Genomic DNA, 17,011 nt, shown 5'->3' with positions numbered 1-17,011 from the left:
AAAAGTGAAAAAAAAAACCCATCGAGTGGAAAATGCTCCAGTCAAACGTGAGGGAAGTCAACGTTACTGTAATGGGCGTTAATTACCCTGGTCTCATGGTTTAGGAGCGAGCATTCTCGACCCATCAAGGTGCTGAAAAAAAAACTGGGTCTCTTTTTTTCCCTCAAGCATTCGAAATTTTCCAAGTTGAGTAACTTGGAAAAGTTCAGGACGAAGGGAAATAAAAGTATTTAAAAAGTGTAAAGGAGAAAAAGGGACGTAAATGTTAACCAGTGATTTATCGATGGGAGAGAGTACTCGATCAGGGGCTCCACGACTTGAACGGAAGGGGGGGCCTTGGTCCATGAAAACCACGAGCAGTTTTTCTCGCTTTAGAGGAATTGGCATTGGGCCAATTGGTTGGCTCTCACGTGTAGGCAAAACCAACACTCATTGTTGTACCTCACACTATTTCCGTATCCACTCTTTATTGTTTAAGTTTTCAGTTATGATTGAGTGCACTCAGAGCAATGACGCATTTGAATGAAGTAAATTATTTTGATTCGAATTATTCTGTTTATATTAAGATTTTGAGGGGAAATTGATGAACTCGGGAAATTTCCGGGGAATTGAGGGTGAGTGAATGATTATTTCTTCCGTTGTACCGAAGTTGAAAAAATATTCAGTATAACAGGATGAAAAAAAAAAAAGAAACGAACTCATGTTTCTTTCAACGAGAATATTTTACATCTGTGAAATAATTAATTCATAGCAACTGAAGGAAGAATTATTCGTTTAATGCTCCATCGAGACAGCATATATGCATATTTACAACAACTATTAATTTACCACTCGAGGGGAATTCTGATTAATTGTTATGCCATTCGTAATTTCCGTATATACTTTTATTGTTTGAGTCTTTAGTTATGAGTGAGCGCTGGGATTGAAATGACACCTGTAAACGGTTGTGTTTAAAATTTTGCTACTCAAATCAATATTTCTTTTGGAAACGAATGACCTGGCGGGTAATTGAAGGACAATAAATGGTAAATGATCGATTACTCCAAATTGGAAGACAAATTTGTGAAAAATAACCACAAACTGATTTTTCTTTCAACGATATTTTACTTTTATGGAATAATCAGTTCCTATTGTGGACTAATCATTTCCCTAAAATTCAGGGAAATGATTAGTCATTTAGTTTTGCATCCAAAACCCATGTCTATATTCACAAAAATTATGAACTTCCACTTCAGGTGAATTTCAATTCAGAAAATGGACATTCATATATAATGAACAATTTAAAATCACTGGCGCACGAAATTACAATTTCCCACAAAACAATGTTTCCATATAGCGAGAATTATCCTGACATTTGTTAAATAAACATGAACATTTACCCAGTGCCTTCTATTACTTTATTAACTGTAATCCGGCCTCCTTTCATGTTTTTTTGAGTGATGTTTTGCAAATGGGAATTTCAATGAATTTCAACGGACGACTGACGGGGAAAAATGTTGAAAACCAGTTGCTCATGCATATGGACTCATTTTACATTTTCTCGTCGAGCATTAACAGAGAGAAATGTTGAATAACAACGCAATCGATGGAAATCAAAGGGCGGGGGATGACGGGGTCCCATCAAACTACAATTTTTTCGGCGCACAATCGGCAAAAATTCAAGATTTCGCGGTTGAATTGTCTCAGAGCTGTTCAATTCTAGTCAGACGACTTCGGTATTGAGAAATGAAATTCAGGGGATATTATTGATGTGGGAAGTCGAATAAGTTAACGCGACGGAAAGTTTTCGATTTTCTCGTCTTCCTCAGAAAGACAGTTTGAACTCCTCTTATTCCCGGAACCTCATTACAATTTATAATGCCACGAATGCTCAGTGGAGTTATCGAAAAAAAAATTCTCACGCCTTCCATTCCATAGATCAGCTCGTACAATTGAAGAAAAAATATGTTGGGAGAGAAAAGTATTGGAAACATGAATGATGAATTCGTAGAATGACTTATTGGCTGCCGAAATACTTCGATACTTTTTCAATCTCTGATGGGCAATCCCTGGGTTTTTACCCCAAGCATGAGAAAAAACGAACGGTTAAACATGCATGTGGGTCAAATATTCGAAGTCATTGGCATAGTTTGGCAGCGAATGAGGAGAGGAAAAAAGGGGGATGAGAATGAGGACGGAAAAATTGATATTCTGATACCCGACATTTTGTCGATATTTTGTACGTCACTTTTTGTTGCTCATGACTCGTTACGAATTAGAGAGGAGGTCGATGAATGAGCAGAATTCAATTGTTAATTGAGTCATTAATTAGGTGACTTTACGAGGGAATTTCAATGGGGAAATTTCAAAGAAGAATTTGTGTTGAAAATAAATTGTAAAAGTACGTTAACAATTGTATTCTCACATCAAATTAATTATTTATTCAGCATTTTTTTCATTTTTATTTGGTAATGTAAATTGGAATCTGTCACATGAAACACCCGGCGAATATCACAGGATTAAATCGTCTTTTTGTCGAGTGAGATAATGATAGGGTTAAATGAGAAATGGAGAATTAAATATGTATGGGGGCCAGACAAGCCAAGTCATTGGCATAAAAATTTGGCATGGAATGATAGGAGGAACGAGCAGATGGGAATGAGGACGGAAAAATTGATATTCTGTTGGACATTTTGCCAATATTTCGTACTTGAGGGTTTTCTCTGTATTTATCACGTGGCGATTCGATAATTGGGCGGGGTTGGCTCATTAATTGGGTAATTAACTAAGAGATTGTATGAGAATTTTACAGTGGAGTAATTTCAACCAAGACATTATGTAGAGAATTCATTCTGGACTTTTTTCAATTAAAATGTATATATGAAATGAATTCAGAATAAATTCGTTACGAGCATTAAATAATCGATTGAGCTGCGATAATTAATGAACTATGAAATTAACCAAGAAAATAATTTCTATTAAAAATGAGTTTGGAAAGAACTCCAGCAAGAATCGTAATTGCATTGAACTTATCAATTGGTAAATTTCATTTATTGGAAATAAATTATTTATGTGAACGACATAATCAGTGTCCATCCAGATTGCACCATCTGTTAATAACTTTCATAATCATAATGTATATGGGTCAAATGTGCGAAGCCATTGGCAAAGTTTGAGATCGAAATGAAGAGCAGAAAAAAACTCTAGAAATGAGAACAGAAAAATCTCGATGCTGACAACTGTTCGACACCCAACATATCCCAGTCATTTCGGTCTTTACCAGCGGAAAATTGCTTTGATGATATGCAAATCAGACCAGACATTTTCACAGTAGCATCTCTCAAACAAAGAAAATACTGCACGAAGATTTCATTGAAACCCTCGTCACTGTCACACCACTACTCTGCTCCCCTCCAGATATTTCAGCTCTGTGGGAAAAAGAAATCCAGATAAATTAAAAAAACAAGTTCTGAGTAAAAACTCCCGAGAACTATCATCCATTTAAGCTTCAAAGTTGCTCGGTTGTTTTCAATTTACGAGAAACTCTAAGTGATACGTATTTTTGCTGGCATTTGAGAAGCCGATATTGGGTTGGAGTCAATAATTCCTTGGGTCCATTCTTTATTCAACTGCCAGCAAATACTTGCTCCACTTTTTAAACTCCAACATGGGAATCATTTCGAGTTGTCCGCGACCGCTTTAACTGAGAGTTACTTTTTCCTTTCATAATCCGAGATATTGGAGTGTATTTAGGAAATACTTGTGTACTGCGACAACTGCATTCGACTCGCTGCATTGAGAGAACATAATTTCACGAAGAATAGCGATAGATTAATTTGCACGATTAAGAGTTATTAAAATTGGATACTATAATTTTTTTACTTTCCCTAAAATTTCCGGGTGTCAGCTATTCTTTAAAAAAAATTCCCATCCATTCAATTGACATCTGAACATAAGAAAAAATATTGGGCAATAATTTTTATTCTAGAGAACTTCATGACTAAAAAAACACCGATCTATTTTTTCCGAAACCGTCTCAGCAAAAAAATATAAAGGAACTCGTAAAACTGTTGTAAAATTTTTATGAAAACCTTCGACAGGAAAAAATTGGACCGGAAGACCGACAAATACATCGACTCTGCGCCCCATATTTTCCAATGTAATATTTCTACTGAAAGAGCCCCAACAAACAACCCTACAGTTTCGTATTGAATCATCCCCCACCATCCAGGGATATGCAAGACGATATCGCCAATTCCTGTCGTTGTAAATCTGAAAATGTTCAAGTGTGTAAAACACTAGTTCTCTATATGAGAAATTCGTCCGCCGGTGTCCCACCCCCATAAACTTTATTTCGAATCCACGGCTTTGACTTATCTCCCTCTTAAGAAGGACTGAAACCCCCGTAGCTCTCCAGGATACCTTCGTCACCTTCTTTCTCTCCCTATCGCGAGAGAAGGAAAAAGAAAAGCTCTCAAGTTGGTATTAGATGGAGGTGGGGTGGATGGAAAGGGGGGGGGGTCATGTCGAGCCGGGGGATTACGTGTGTAACCTGAAGAGATATAGCGAGAAGATGAAAGCCCACCCGAATATATATTTAAATGAGACTACAAGAATACTGCTTCAGACGCAGCATCCTGACCGAATGGAAAACGGAAATGTTGGGGTTAAAACTCTGGTGTCTAGGCTTCATGTATTATTATGCTGAATTTTAGATGAAGAAACCATCATTTTGCTTCCTCTGGGATCATCCGAGGTGGAATAATGTATTTTTAAATTTTAAGGGTGAAAATTACCGCCAAACATCCACCAACTTCATCTGAAATCACAATATTTTCCCTGGTTTCGACCTGAAAAATTCTAATCTTGACTAAACTTCATTCTTCTTTTACTCAATATTGAATTTGTATTATTCGGAATTATTGAGCAAACGTATTTAGTTCCATTATACAGATAATAAGTTCTGCATTTTGACAGGAGTAAACAATTTCATTGATCCAGAATGGAAATGTAGGGGTTGCAACCCTGGTGTTCACGTTTCATGAATTGTTATGCTGAATTTTAGATGGAGAAACCATCGTCGCACTTTGCCTGGGGTCATTCGAGGTGAAATGATGAATTATTAGTTTCACGAATAGAAACTTGCTTTGCAAAAAGCAATGGGGTTGCCCGAATTGCAAAATTTCGCATACTTTTTACGTAGAAAATTAGCTTATCCAAACTCATTGAATTTTTTTTCCAATTTTTTAAATTACCATTTGATTTCTATAATATTATCGTTAAACAATAATATATTATTGAAAGCCCGTAAATCCATGAATTCATTTTCATTACGGGAAATGATAATTCGATGATTACACATGCGATAAACAATTTAAAGAGGGATACGAAAATTATTAAATCGTCATTATCGAATATTAAATTATATTTTTCCCTAGCAAGTTCTCGAACACGATTTATTCATGACATTTGAATTATCTACTTGATTATTATCGACTTTTTCCTCCCTATTTACAATCTCACATAATTAATCCGCAAAAACTAGTATTATTATGAATTCAAAAAATTGAATCGCGTCAAAAACAGTTGTCGTGACCTCAAAAACTTTTCTAGACCCTGAAACTGTCGTTTCACTTCCCTCAAGATCATCTAGAGTAAATCATGCTTTTTAATGTAAAAAATTGGATAATTATAATAAATAATTTACACGTTTTGGTCCCAATTAGTCGCATGACCTGAGAATTTAGGCTCAGTAACTTATGCCTCATGTACACACGGCTGATATTATCCAAGGAGTTTAGTGGTAACCATGTGCCAAGTTGAATTCCAAGTGCTCGTGCCACAGAACTCCTAATCCTATTATTGTGCTTGAGTTGACCAATTAACATAGTCAGCTGCGACACCACTGATTACTAACGTCCAGGGATCTTAGGGAGTTTAACATAGTCAAACTTGCTTGATTTGGATTTCACCGAGTGACTCTGGGATTGCACTAGTGCTGGGATGAGATGATAATTTGATGGGTATCGAGGGAATCGTTGGGGGAGATTGCACCGAACATTTTGGAAAATTTTGGAGAGTTTCTGGACAAAATATTCTGGAGTTGAAGTGACAATGGAACTTTGTGATTATTTTGAGAATGAGTTGTTTGATCATTCGTGATAACAAAATTATCATTTATGTGTGGTATATGTTTAGTTCTTCTGGAGTTTTTAAACTAACATTTCATTCACATGAAAATCTATTGAATTTTGTCCAATCCAATGAATAGTTAATTGAATAATATTAATAATATTGATTCAGTCTAATTTAAATTATAGTTGTTTACCATATTAGGTCATGTAAACAACATACACTAATTAATTCTGAAAATCAGTTAATGACCAGCAATAATTCTTGTTTGCAAAGAAAATCTCTTTTTCGGTCAATTGTTTAGAAATTCCTCGACTCCGGAATTGATGTCTCCATCTCCATTAACTAATTACTCTGAAAATTAACAAAAACTACGAGTAAACCATCCATCTTCCTGCGGATAGCATATAACAAAGTTAGGCCAGCATAAACCCTTCATGTTTGTTCAAGACTAGAATATACGAACGGAGACGTTAAATGCACAACCGGTACTTTCGGAAATTCATTAACGCTGAAGCCCATTAACGTACTGACACGTTGCCTTGACGTTCGTAAAAATAAGTTGGCTCGTAAACCGTTGGTGTACCCCCTTCCATATAAGCGCTTCAGGGAATGTGTGAAATTAAACTTTAATTTAGCCGCAATTTAACTGGTTTCCACTGGATATTCTTTTTCTGTTGTTCCGAAATGAGTTCCTAGTGAATAATAACATGACCCAAACTGCCAACGCACTCTCCAGTGTGTCTGGAGTATTTTCACTTTGGACAGTGTTCACGCATGTTTTTGGCACTGAAGGGACAGCCTCAATGGAAATTTCAGTCATTAAAATTCGAAAACAGGAACAGAAACTTTAGTTTCTCTCATTTACCACTGAAAATCCAATTTCCAGAAACAAATTTCCGGTCAATAAACCCCATTCTTCTTCCAATTGAATTATTACAACGATTTTCCGCACTGTTAACAAAATATTATACTCTGAATCGAATGTTCTTCTGAAAAACAATTAAATTGGACTTTTGAATGGGAATTTTGGACATTTGGTTGTTGACACCAAAAATGATCATCAAAATTATAATTCTGTTTTAAAATTATTTTTCATTATGGTCTCAGCAAAGTTATCGTAAATATCTTCTTAAGTGCGTAAATATTGATCAATTTCCAGTCAATAATCTTCGACTTTTTTTCCAATCGAATTGTCGCAATAATTTCCAGAGCGCAAAAGGTCCTTCAATATCTTCCACCGACGGTTTCGTAAATATTCACATATAATACCACAAGTGGTTCAAAATTATCGAATATTTCCCGATAGATTCGTTGCAAACAAATGAAGGAGTCAAGTTTTTCAGGCTAAAAAATCACGAGTGCGAAGCACGAGTGATTTTTCCTGAAAAACTTGACGACTTCATTTGTATGCAGGGAACCTAGAGGGAAATATTCTATAATTTTGAAGCTCGAGTGGTATTCAGGGGATTATTTTTCCTATCCAAATTTCGGCCAAGAGAATTGTGCCATGACATGAAAAGAGGTTTATTTGGTTAAGTGTCGTTTGTTTACCAAAATATTCAAAAAATTATCGCTGATATTCGAGGTAGGCTATACAAAATATCAACAAATGGTGCAATTCTATTGGCTGAAATTTGGGTGGGAAAAATAATCACATATAATACCACAAGTGGTTCAAAATTATCGAATATTTCCCGATAGATTCGTTGCAAACAAATGAAGGAGTCAAGTTTTTCAGGCTAAAAAATCACGAGTGCGAAGCACGAGTGATTTTTCCTGAAAAACTTGACGACTTCATTTGTATGCAGGGAACCTAGAGGGAAATATTCTATAATTTTGAAGCTCGAGTGGTATTCAGGGGATTATTTTTCCTATCCAAATTTCGGCCAAGAGAATTGTGCCATGATATGACAAGAGGTTTATTTGGTTAAGTGTCGTTTGTTTACCAAAATATTCAAAAAATTATCGCTGATATTCGAGGTAGGCTATACAAAATATCAACAAATGGTGCAATTCTATTGGCTGAAATTTGGGTGGGAAAAATAATCCAGTGAATCGAATCATGAATTTCCATTGAAAACTTTCATACTTCCGCCTGCGTGACTCTCAATCCCTTTATGGTGTACGGTTGAATATAAATTTAATGATTTAAAAGGAGGTTCAAATAATTCAAACGATATCGACACGAGTGCCACTGAGCATGGGTTCATGATACGGTTGGGAAGTTGAGCGTATTGTTTCAGACCTTCCTATTATGGTGAGTTTCTCCACTCCTCGCCAATTCCACCTTAGCTTTTCACCACCACCAATCTATTCTGTCTTTACTAAAAGCCCACCCTTCGATGCTTTACTGTCTTTCATCTACAACATCGAGCTGGCGCTGCCACCGGTAGCGAAGCAATGGAACTCAAGGACAAAGACACGCCCAGTCGAGGGCTCATCCGATTGAGCTTTACTGAAGCGTGTCTAGTGTCAGGGCATTGGGGTATCCATATCCTTGAAGAAGGTTATTCGTAAACAAACAAATCACCCAGAAGTTGAGATCCAAGTGACTGCATATTGGACCGGGCTACGGATGAACATAAAATCAGGGGAAGGGAATTGTATCAATAATTGGGCAGACGAGTGGTGGGACGTGAGTTTTTTTCTCTCGAATTAAATTGTATTGTAAAAATGTAATTATATATAAATTTTAGCACAAATGGGTATCACAAAATCATTAGGTCTGTGGTGTAATTTAAACTTACGGTCAATTTACTGTGATATTCGAAGTTGCGAGATAATTTTATTACGACGGGGTATAAAATAGCTGTAGGTGCTTTAAATTTCAGCAACTGCGATAATTTACCATCACCGGGGATATTGTTATTTATATTATGATTCTAGTTTTTACAAAAAACGACCGGAATAGAATTTAGATGATCTTTATCATCATCACATTCTATTTTTTATTTGTATGAAAGAACATACAGATTATTTTCTATTTCATTCTGGAGTTTCTTCATAAAATCTACTAATTTTTGTTTCAGTAAATTGAAGATGGGGTGGGGGAATTTCCGACCCTCACACTAAATTTTCAATTTTAACTTTTAAAACAATTAACAAGAAATGGATATCGACGTGTTTTACATTTAATTCAAATTAGATTAAAACAGAAACATTATTATTTCGTATAATAATAATAATCGAACTTTATCAATCACTTGAATCAGCTGATTTAAAAACCAACAAATTTAAAAACTTTCACTCTGAGGACTCCCTTTGGACTCTTATGGGCCAGAAAAAACTTCTGATTCTAATTAACCTGAAAAATAAGTCTCGAATTTTTCTAATTTTCGAATTCCCTTCGGCTATATCTCGCCCTCCAAATGACGGATTTTCATAGCTGTTGCAAAAGTGCCAAAAGTCATGCATATACCATGGATAATGACACCCACTATTCCAAGGGGAAACCGTCGGCAGTGAAAATACTGGTGGCGCCGACAATCGTATCTGTATAACGTCCGGCCTTGGCAATTTGCAATTCAACGCGCAAGAAAGCCCTCCAGCGGCAATCGCGATATACCAGGCACAAACTCACGAGGAGATAGAGTTTACGATCCGCTGAAATATCCCCAACCTATCCACAGTTGCATCTCCACCCCCTCTGTGCCGCCCCCTCCGTGAGGGGTGGGAGCTTATATGACATTATGTCAACGTAATACGACGATATCTATACATTTTCCGTGAGTTACCGGTACTCGTTGAATATTGCTGAGAAAATTTGAAAGTTTACGGCATTAATCTGAATATTGCTACAGTAGTTTTCAGTGGATCATACCGAGTGGTGGAGTATAATTTATCTCGGAGTTGAATTTAATACGAAGGTTCTATTTTTTTTAACCCATCAAAAGAATGTTTTCATTTAAAGTGGAGAATCGGCTTCAGAAATTTGTTCACATATTTTCGACTGTTGGATGTGGATTACGCAATAACTTTCATTCGCTTGTTGCAATTGATATTGTGAGGTTCGCTAACTAATTGGAATGAAATTTACAATTTCCATTGCTTTTTTCATAACAGCGGAATGCGGGATAAATTTTATTTTATATGATCGATTCAATTCAAGTGAAATTCTTTGTGAGTAAGAGGATTTCATTGAATTTACAACTACAGTTGTAGGTTCAGAGAAATTTTAATTTTTTCTCTAAACTTTAGTGATTTCCGTCAAGTGGTGTTCAACGTGGAAAGAATTAAATTGAAAACGGTGTGTAATTTATTTTTTATGAGTTAACACAGTTATTTTTAACGCACGAAAGAGGATAAAATGTACGGATAAAAAGAATTTTTGATAGTGCCTAAAACTATTAATGTTTTATGAGTGTTTATGATTAAACGACGAGGAATTTTTTAGGTCGTATAAGTTTTTAATTACTGAAATTATTTTTTTTATTATTTCAATCTTTGGTTTATAGCCATATCTCCCTATGGCTGAGAATTATTAAAAATTACATAGACTATTAAATGTGATGTCACTTCTGTTAATATTAAATGGAAAATTGAGAGAATTTTCTTTAAGGCAACCGAAATTGCTTGTTCCCAATAGGCGATACATATTTACGGATATTCTATGTTAATTTTAAATAATTTCCCCGAATAAATTGCGAAATTCGCATCTTCGTGTCGATTAAAATTCTGGAATTTAACTAAATTCTCAGTGAAATCTGCGATTTTATCATTTTTAACCCCTAAATCCCATTGAACGCCACTCTACTGAAAATTGGAGGTCAATTGTCTATGAAATTTTTTTTTACCAGTGCGGAGACGATTCTGCCACCAAATATCAAATCCCCATGTGTACACACACACGAACACCGCCTCCCACACATAAACAGCTGTTAACATCCTGCACGTTGACCTCTCAAGTGATGAAAATATGCGTTGAATTTCTGTTAAAATTCCGTGTGTGCAAATTGACCGATAACTATTTTATTACACTGTGTAGTGTCATACACCATTGAACGTTGAGTTGACATTCCTCTGAATTTTTTCATTCGCGCGTTGATGATTTTTCAATTGTCTCCCTCATTGACCGGTGCAAAATTTTCAACAAAAAATCCTAGAGACTTCGTAACTCATTGAAAGACGATAAAACCTTAAAACCTAACTTTCCTCGCATCATTCTGATCCCTCATTCCCCAGAGAATCCACGAAACCATAAAACATCAGGAGATATCCCCAATTCCTCAACATTTCCCCCACAAATATCCTCCATCAATCCCCAAATATCTCGATAATTTTAAACCAGTTGTTTTCACCGCATCGCAACGCGATAAAAGTGTGACGGAAATAACCACAAAAATTTCCACCATTATCCCCAAAATATCCTCTCCATCATTCCCCACCCCCTCCACCAAAGAATTCACAAACCCCCGTAATAAGATTCCTATCGTACCCAATTCCTCGGTATCATTTTTCCTCGAACGAGTCCATCAATAATCGATACCTCCTCAGTTCCGGCGTCCCACTATATCCTCCGGCGAGTTTATTTCCCGCGGGACATTGGAAAATATCAGAGTATAATCGTTGCACCACCCCATCCCCCCAAGAAATCCCGCCCCCTCTCGATCCTCGCCCCTCCTCCCTCCCCCTCTGCGCCGAGCACCCCGTCACCGAGGATTAGAGTGCAGGTTGCACAGCGAGATCAATAGGTCGACGTTTTCCTTGACTCTACAACCCCTCCCCCCCCCCCCAACAAGCTCGCACAATAATATTCTCCCCATCCACTTGGTGTTACCCGGTTGCTGAAACTCATTGTAGTTTACTCAATCCTGAAAACCCCTCAGTCGTGCGTCTCGGGTATTGAGGGGTTTTGTCCACGTACGTTTGAACTAAAATCGACGAAATGCCAAACCGAGATAACAAGGGAAAAGCTCATTCAATAGAGCGACCGTTCAAATGACTGGCAAGCCTATACTTCTGTGAGCGTGTGTTTGTATTACTGACTGTTTACCAACACCGAATACCGCAGATATTTGTACCATTGGATGCAATGTACGTACGGTTTCGTGTAAATTTACCAAAAATTACGATTTTTCATTAATTTCATCACTTTTTTGTTAGACAGCAGGGATTCGAGTTTTTAGAAATTCAAATCTGGGAATTAGAATGATGAGGTCACTGGGAAATAGTAAATTGAAGTCAGGGGAAGCTCCTGATATTTAAAAAAAGTAATGAAAAGTAAGTTAATGGTAAGCTGGGTAAATTTGAGAATAGAAAAGCTTTTCAGCGCTTTCAGGCATTAGTTTGAAAATTAATCCTCGTTAAATATTTATTTCGCAAAATTTAGAGATAATTGATAAATTACAGTCTAGTTACACTAATGGAAGAAGAAATGTAGGTTCATAGATAATTTTAGTAGGGATTTACTGATGAGTGCAATTGAGGTCGGTTTTGGTAGGAGAAAATCATGGAATATCAAGTTTTACTGAAAAACACATAAAATTCCGAATTTTGCGACATTTTCAATTTACGAAAATTATTCCAATAAATGGAATTAACGGAGTAATTCTCGTTTCACATTCATTTCGTCATCGAATCATGATTTTTTAATAGAACTGATAAATAATTCCCCATAGAAAAACCTTCGATATGGGAAATCATTAAATAGTAAATTTCGAAAACCGTAAAATATACCATTGCTTGCTATTAATAAAAGAGAATTTGTGGATCGGAATTTCCAAGAAGTGGACGTGAAGTTCTCCTCAACTCACATAATATCGACCAGTTCCCCTGAATTGTTAAACAGTGGAATACTTTTTCATGCGATAGCATGGGATATTTTGTATGCGCTGAATACTGGGAGTCACCGGAGAGGTAGAGTATGGATTGCAGGACTGGTCAATGCTCCGGAGAGTGGTTTTATGTGTTGCCCATTATTTTTCATCCGATTCTTTCGATGATTCATATCCCCCCGGTACTATCCCCGATTTAACTATTTTAAGTACACTGTCTTTCCGAAGATAATCCAATGGATATGGAGCTCAGCTAAATCTGCCAAATGCTGAAAAGCTTTTTAAGGGGAAGTATTGTTCTGCATGGATTTATCACCAATGCAAGATAAAAACGGTTAATTTATAGCATTGGGATTAAATCCTGGGATTAAGTGAGTTGAAGTATTTATTGGACTCGTAATGATTTATCCATTGGATAATTCAGGATCTTTGATTGCGAGGAAGTTTCTGGTCGATAAATAATTGTCTGACTCGTAATCCCTTAAGGAGAATGAAGATAAACCTTTGGAGATGCTGCATTTCATTTTTAATTATAATTTTTAAAAGCGTATGAAAAATTAAAATATGTAATTAATTCAACAATTAATATCTTAATTATAATTATATATTCTGTCACAGAAGTGAGGGAGGAAAATTTGTTGAGTAAGTTCTGAACTTTGTCGCATCTTTGTTGCTAAATTATTAGTGAATATCTGTCTGACTCGTGTCTTTATCTACTTGTGAAGACCGAGGATAGAAATTTGAGTTCTGAATTTTATTTGACGTTATAATTTTCGAAATTGAGAGCAACATTGTACAGATTTTTCATTCGGATTTAAGTATAATGTCATAGGGTCTATTGAATAAAGAGTAGTTGAGTGAATCATAAACTTTGGCGCACCAGTTGTGGAAGTTTGAGTGAACGTAACGTTCTTAAATTTTCCCGTAAATCAATTCGACTTAATAAGGTTGAAAATGCAGGAGTGCAATAATAACACAAGATAAGTGAGGCCAACTTCTATTCGAGTCTTTCATAAATACCTCGAAAGCTGAAAAAATAAAAGTATTTTCTTAAGAAAATTGTTTGTAAGTCCCACGTCGATGTTGAACTGGTCTCAGAAATTCACAAACTCCAGACTGTTTACTTATCTGACTGTTAGTGTTCTCAATCCACTTAGGGGGTTTGATAAGGAGGTGAAGGAGAATGACCGGAGAAGTATATATCAAAGTTACGAGCACAGAGAAATTTTTCTCTTGGTTTTTCTCCATTTTACTACAATTTTTCTTCAAAATATTTATGAAACTTCTGCTCAGAAATTATCAAACAAACAATTAATTAACACGAACAACGCAAAGTTTGGTAATTCCGTAACAAAGTGTCAATCGGGGAAAAAACTTTCCAAAGGAAATTGAATTTTTACATGACGTCAGGGAAAAATTATGCGAAAGTCACTGAATTTTACCTGAACCCGCCGCAATTCTTCTCGAACTTCATACAAAAATTGTATTACACTCGGTAATTTTCCCTTGTCCACCACTTTCCTTCAGAATTACCAAACTTCCGGATTATATATAATCCTAAATCTCACCCTAAATCTCACTCTCCCTTATGCGTAAGGCCCCACCCCCACACGTACCATCACAACAAACCCACATCTTCACTCCCTCCAGAATAATTATTACATCCAATCACGTAAAAATTTCCAATACACAAAGAGAAATATTCATTCAAAATTACGAAATTCGCAGTTCCCTCACCGATTACGGAATCACCTGTCAAATTTTACGCAACATCCTCATAATTTTTGACAGACGATTAAAATAAAAATGACGTAATATTCAAATATTCCCTAAAAATTCCGTAAATTTCACTGCAATCGCTCTGGAATAACCGAAAAGATACGAAATTTTTACTGAATATTTTTTCTCCGCGCAGTGAACATCAACAATTGCAGTACCATAAATTTTTCATGCATAATAATAACAACCCCATGTTCATCCAACCTTTCCCATTTGACCATTAAACTCATTGAGGTGTATTTAAGGGCTCATGCATTCTGGTGTACCACAACGAGTCCAGAGATGCAGTGGAAAATTTTCTTTACAACTTGGGCGGTGGTGGGAGGGTGGGGGAGGGGTAAGTTGAACGGGTGCAGAAGGTTAGCGTTTTGCAGGTGAACCGAGGCCAAACTCTCAAGAGTAACGTGGGTTTTGACTCTACCGTGAAAATGGGGCCAAGATATAGAAAAGCGGAAGAGGAAGCAAAGGAAAACGTGCTAGAGGGTAAGATGTGGGTACAGTGGCTTCACCCTGTACTCTCTCCCTCACTCAACTCTATTCGTGAGAAAGGACAGAAGATAGTCCAGACCAGGAACTGGGTACGGGTAACTGGGCGGGTTTCGTAAACTGCTGGTGATATTAAGGAGTCCCCGAGACTCCACTGCGTCTTGAATTTATAGTCCTGAGAGCTGTGGATGAGGGAAAGGGGGACTCGTAGTAATGCCAAAGACAAACTTGCGACGGGGTTTTCGGTTGTGGTGGGCCCGTGTGTCGTCGAAACAACCGGTACACCCACTGCTTACGGATAGTTTCGACTGAGTTTCAGTCTCAAATGGTGGATTATGCAGTTTAAGACTAACAGGTGAATTTTTATTGGTAAAGTCTGACGATTGGAGGTCATTCAGGGGTGAAGTGGTGAGGACAGAATGTTGTAGCAAGTTTAGTCGGTAATTTTCAGAATTTTTACTGACTATTTCTCCCTGTATTCACTGGACAGGACTCAATTTTTTTCCACTTTCAATCAATTTTCGGGGAATTACATAATTTAAAAGTCAGCATTTCATTGAAAAATGAATGGAGCTCGTGCATTTGTATTCAATCAACTGAAAATTTAGTGTCATTTGGTAGTGAATATTTTGTTATTTGATTCACAGAATTTTGAATTCCATTTAATTTTCAATAAAAAAAAATTATGGAAAAATGCAGTACAATTCTCATTCATTTAATTAAATGAGATTAAATATTAATAATATGTGTCCTGTACTCAGTACCAACAGCTTGAAATTTTTAATTAATATCAGAAATCGGGATGAAAGAGCGGTTTGTAATAAATGAAAAAACAACATGAAAAAATTCCGAAAACGAGGAGCCCATCTCTAAATTAACCATTAAATAAAATCACGTCCCCTATCCCCTTTCCCAACCATCCCCACCCTTTTACATCACTCAATTCATCACCCAGCCCCTTTCCCCTAATTCATTTCATTAAAATCACTCGCATCCTCCCCCACCATATCCCACATCGTGATGTTAATTATCCAAATACGTCCACTACTCCCGTCATCACTTGTTATTCCCAAACGCTAACAGCGTAGCCATAAATTTATTCATTACCCACCCCTCAATCAATCACACCCCACAACAAATGCCCGGATAAATCAACATTAAATTTTCTTCTGATATTGAAATCCCCCAAAACGTGCTGTGACTCCGACATATTTTTACCCCCAAAAACTAACTTGTATTCGGAATATAGAAAAGTGGCTATCCACCAGGATATCACTATCGACTGGAGCCATGAGGGGCGAGAGTTTGTACGTGGTGAATCGAATACAGCGTAGCATCTTCCGGATCCCCCCCCCCCCTTTCATCCCTCTCACCTCACCAGTAAGAAACGCCAGTGTGATTTATGGGGAAGACGTGAGCCTCTGCAGAGGTAAAGGTACTTGGAAAGTGGCCCCCGTGGGTTACGTAGCAGCTCACACTTATGCTCTCATTCCCACCCACTACCCTCACATCTACCCCCTTTCTCCCACCCACCTAGTCCGCCATTACAAGTGGGTAAAGTCCTGAGGATTTCTCCGGCACAAGTTGAGTCGTAAACCTCCCAATTTCGTGAATTTTTATCTGACTGATCTGAATGCCGGGCCTCATCAAGAAAATTAATTTGTCACGTCATCATTTGTCGGTGAAAGTATTTGTCAAATTACGGGGATTCCCCGATACATTTTATTTATGGAAAATTGGATGAGGTTTAATACCAGGAGATGAAACTAAACTCAGAGATGAGTAAATCGAAACCGGTGGGGACTCGGGTTCGATTCCCGGGTGGGTAAAAGCGAGAATGTTTTCTCTCTTCTAACGCT

At 37.0% G+C, this 17,011-nt stretch overlaps 1 protein-coding gene across 1 annotated transcript in view; it reads right to left on the bottom strand.

Moving 5' to 3' along the window:
• LOC135166692 (neuroligin-4, X-linked-like) overlaps positions 1 to 17,011 on the bottom strand; it is a 76,006-nt gene that overhangs the window by 21,778 nt on the left and 37,217 nt on the right. The window lies entirely within an intron of this gene.

This window comes from Diachasmimorpha longicaudata, chromosome 10, assembly GCF_034640455.1.
Source record: "Diachasmimorpha longicaudata isolate KC_UGA_2023 chromosome 10, iyDiaLong2, whole genome shotgun sequence".
Lineage (NCBI taxonomy): Eukaryota > Metazoa > Arthropoda > Insecta > Hymenoptera > Braconidae > Diachasmimorpha > Diachasmimorpha longicaudata.
This window is presented reverse-complemented; position numbering and strand designations above follow the sequence as displayed.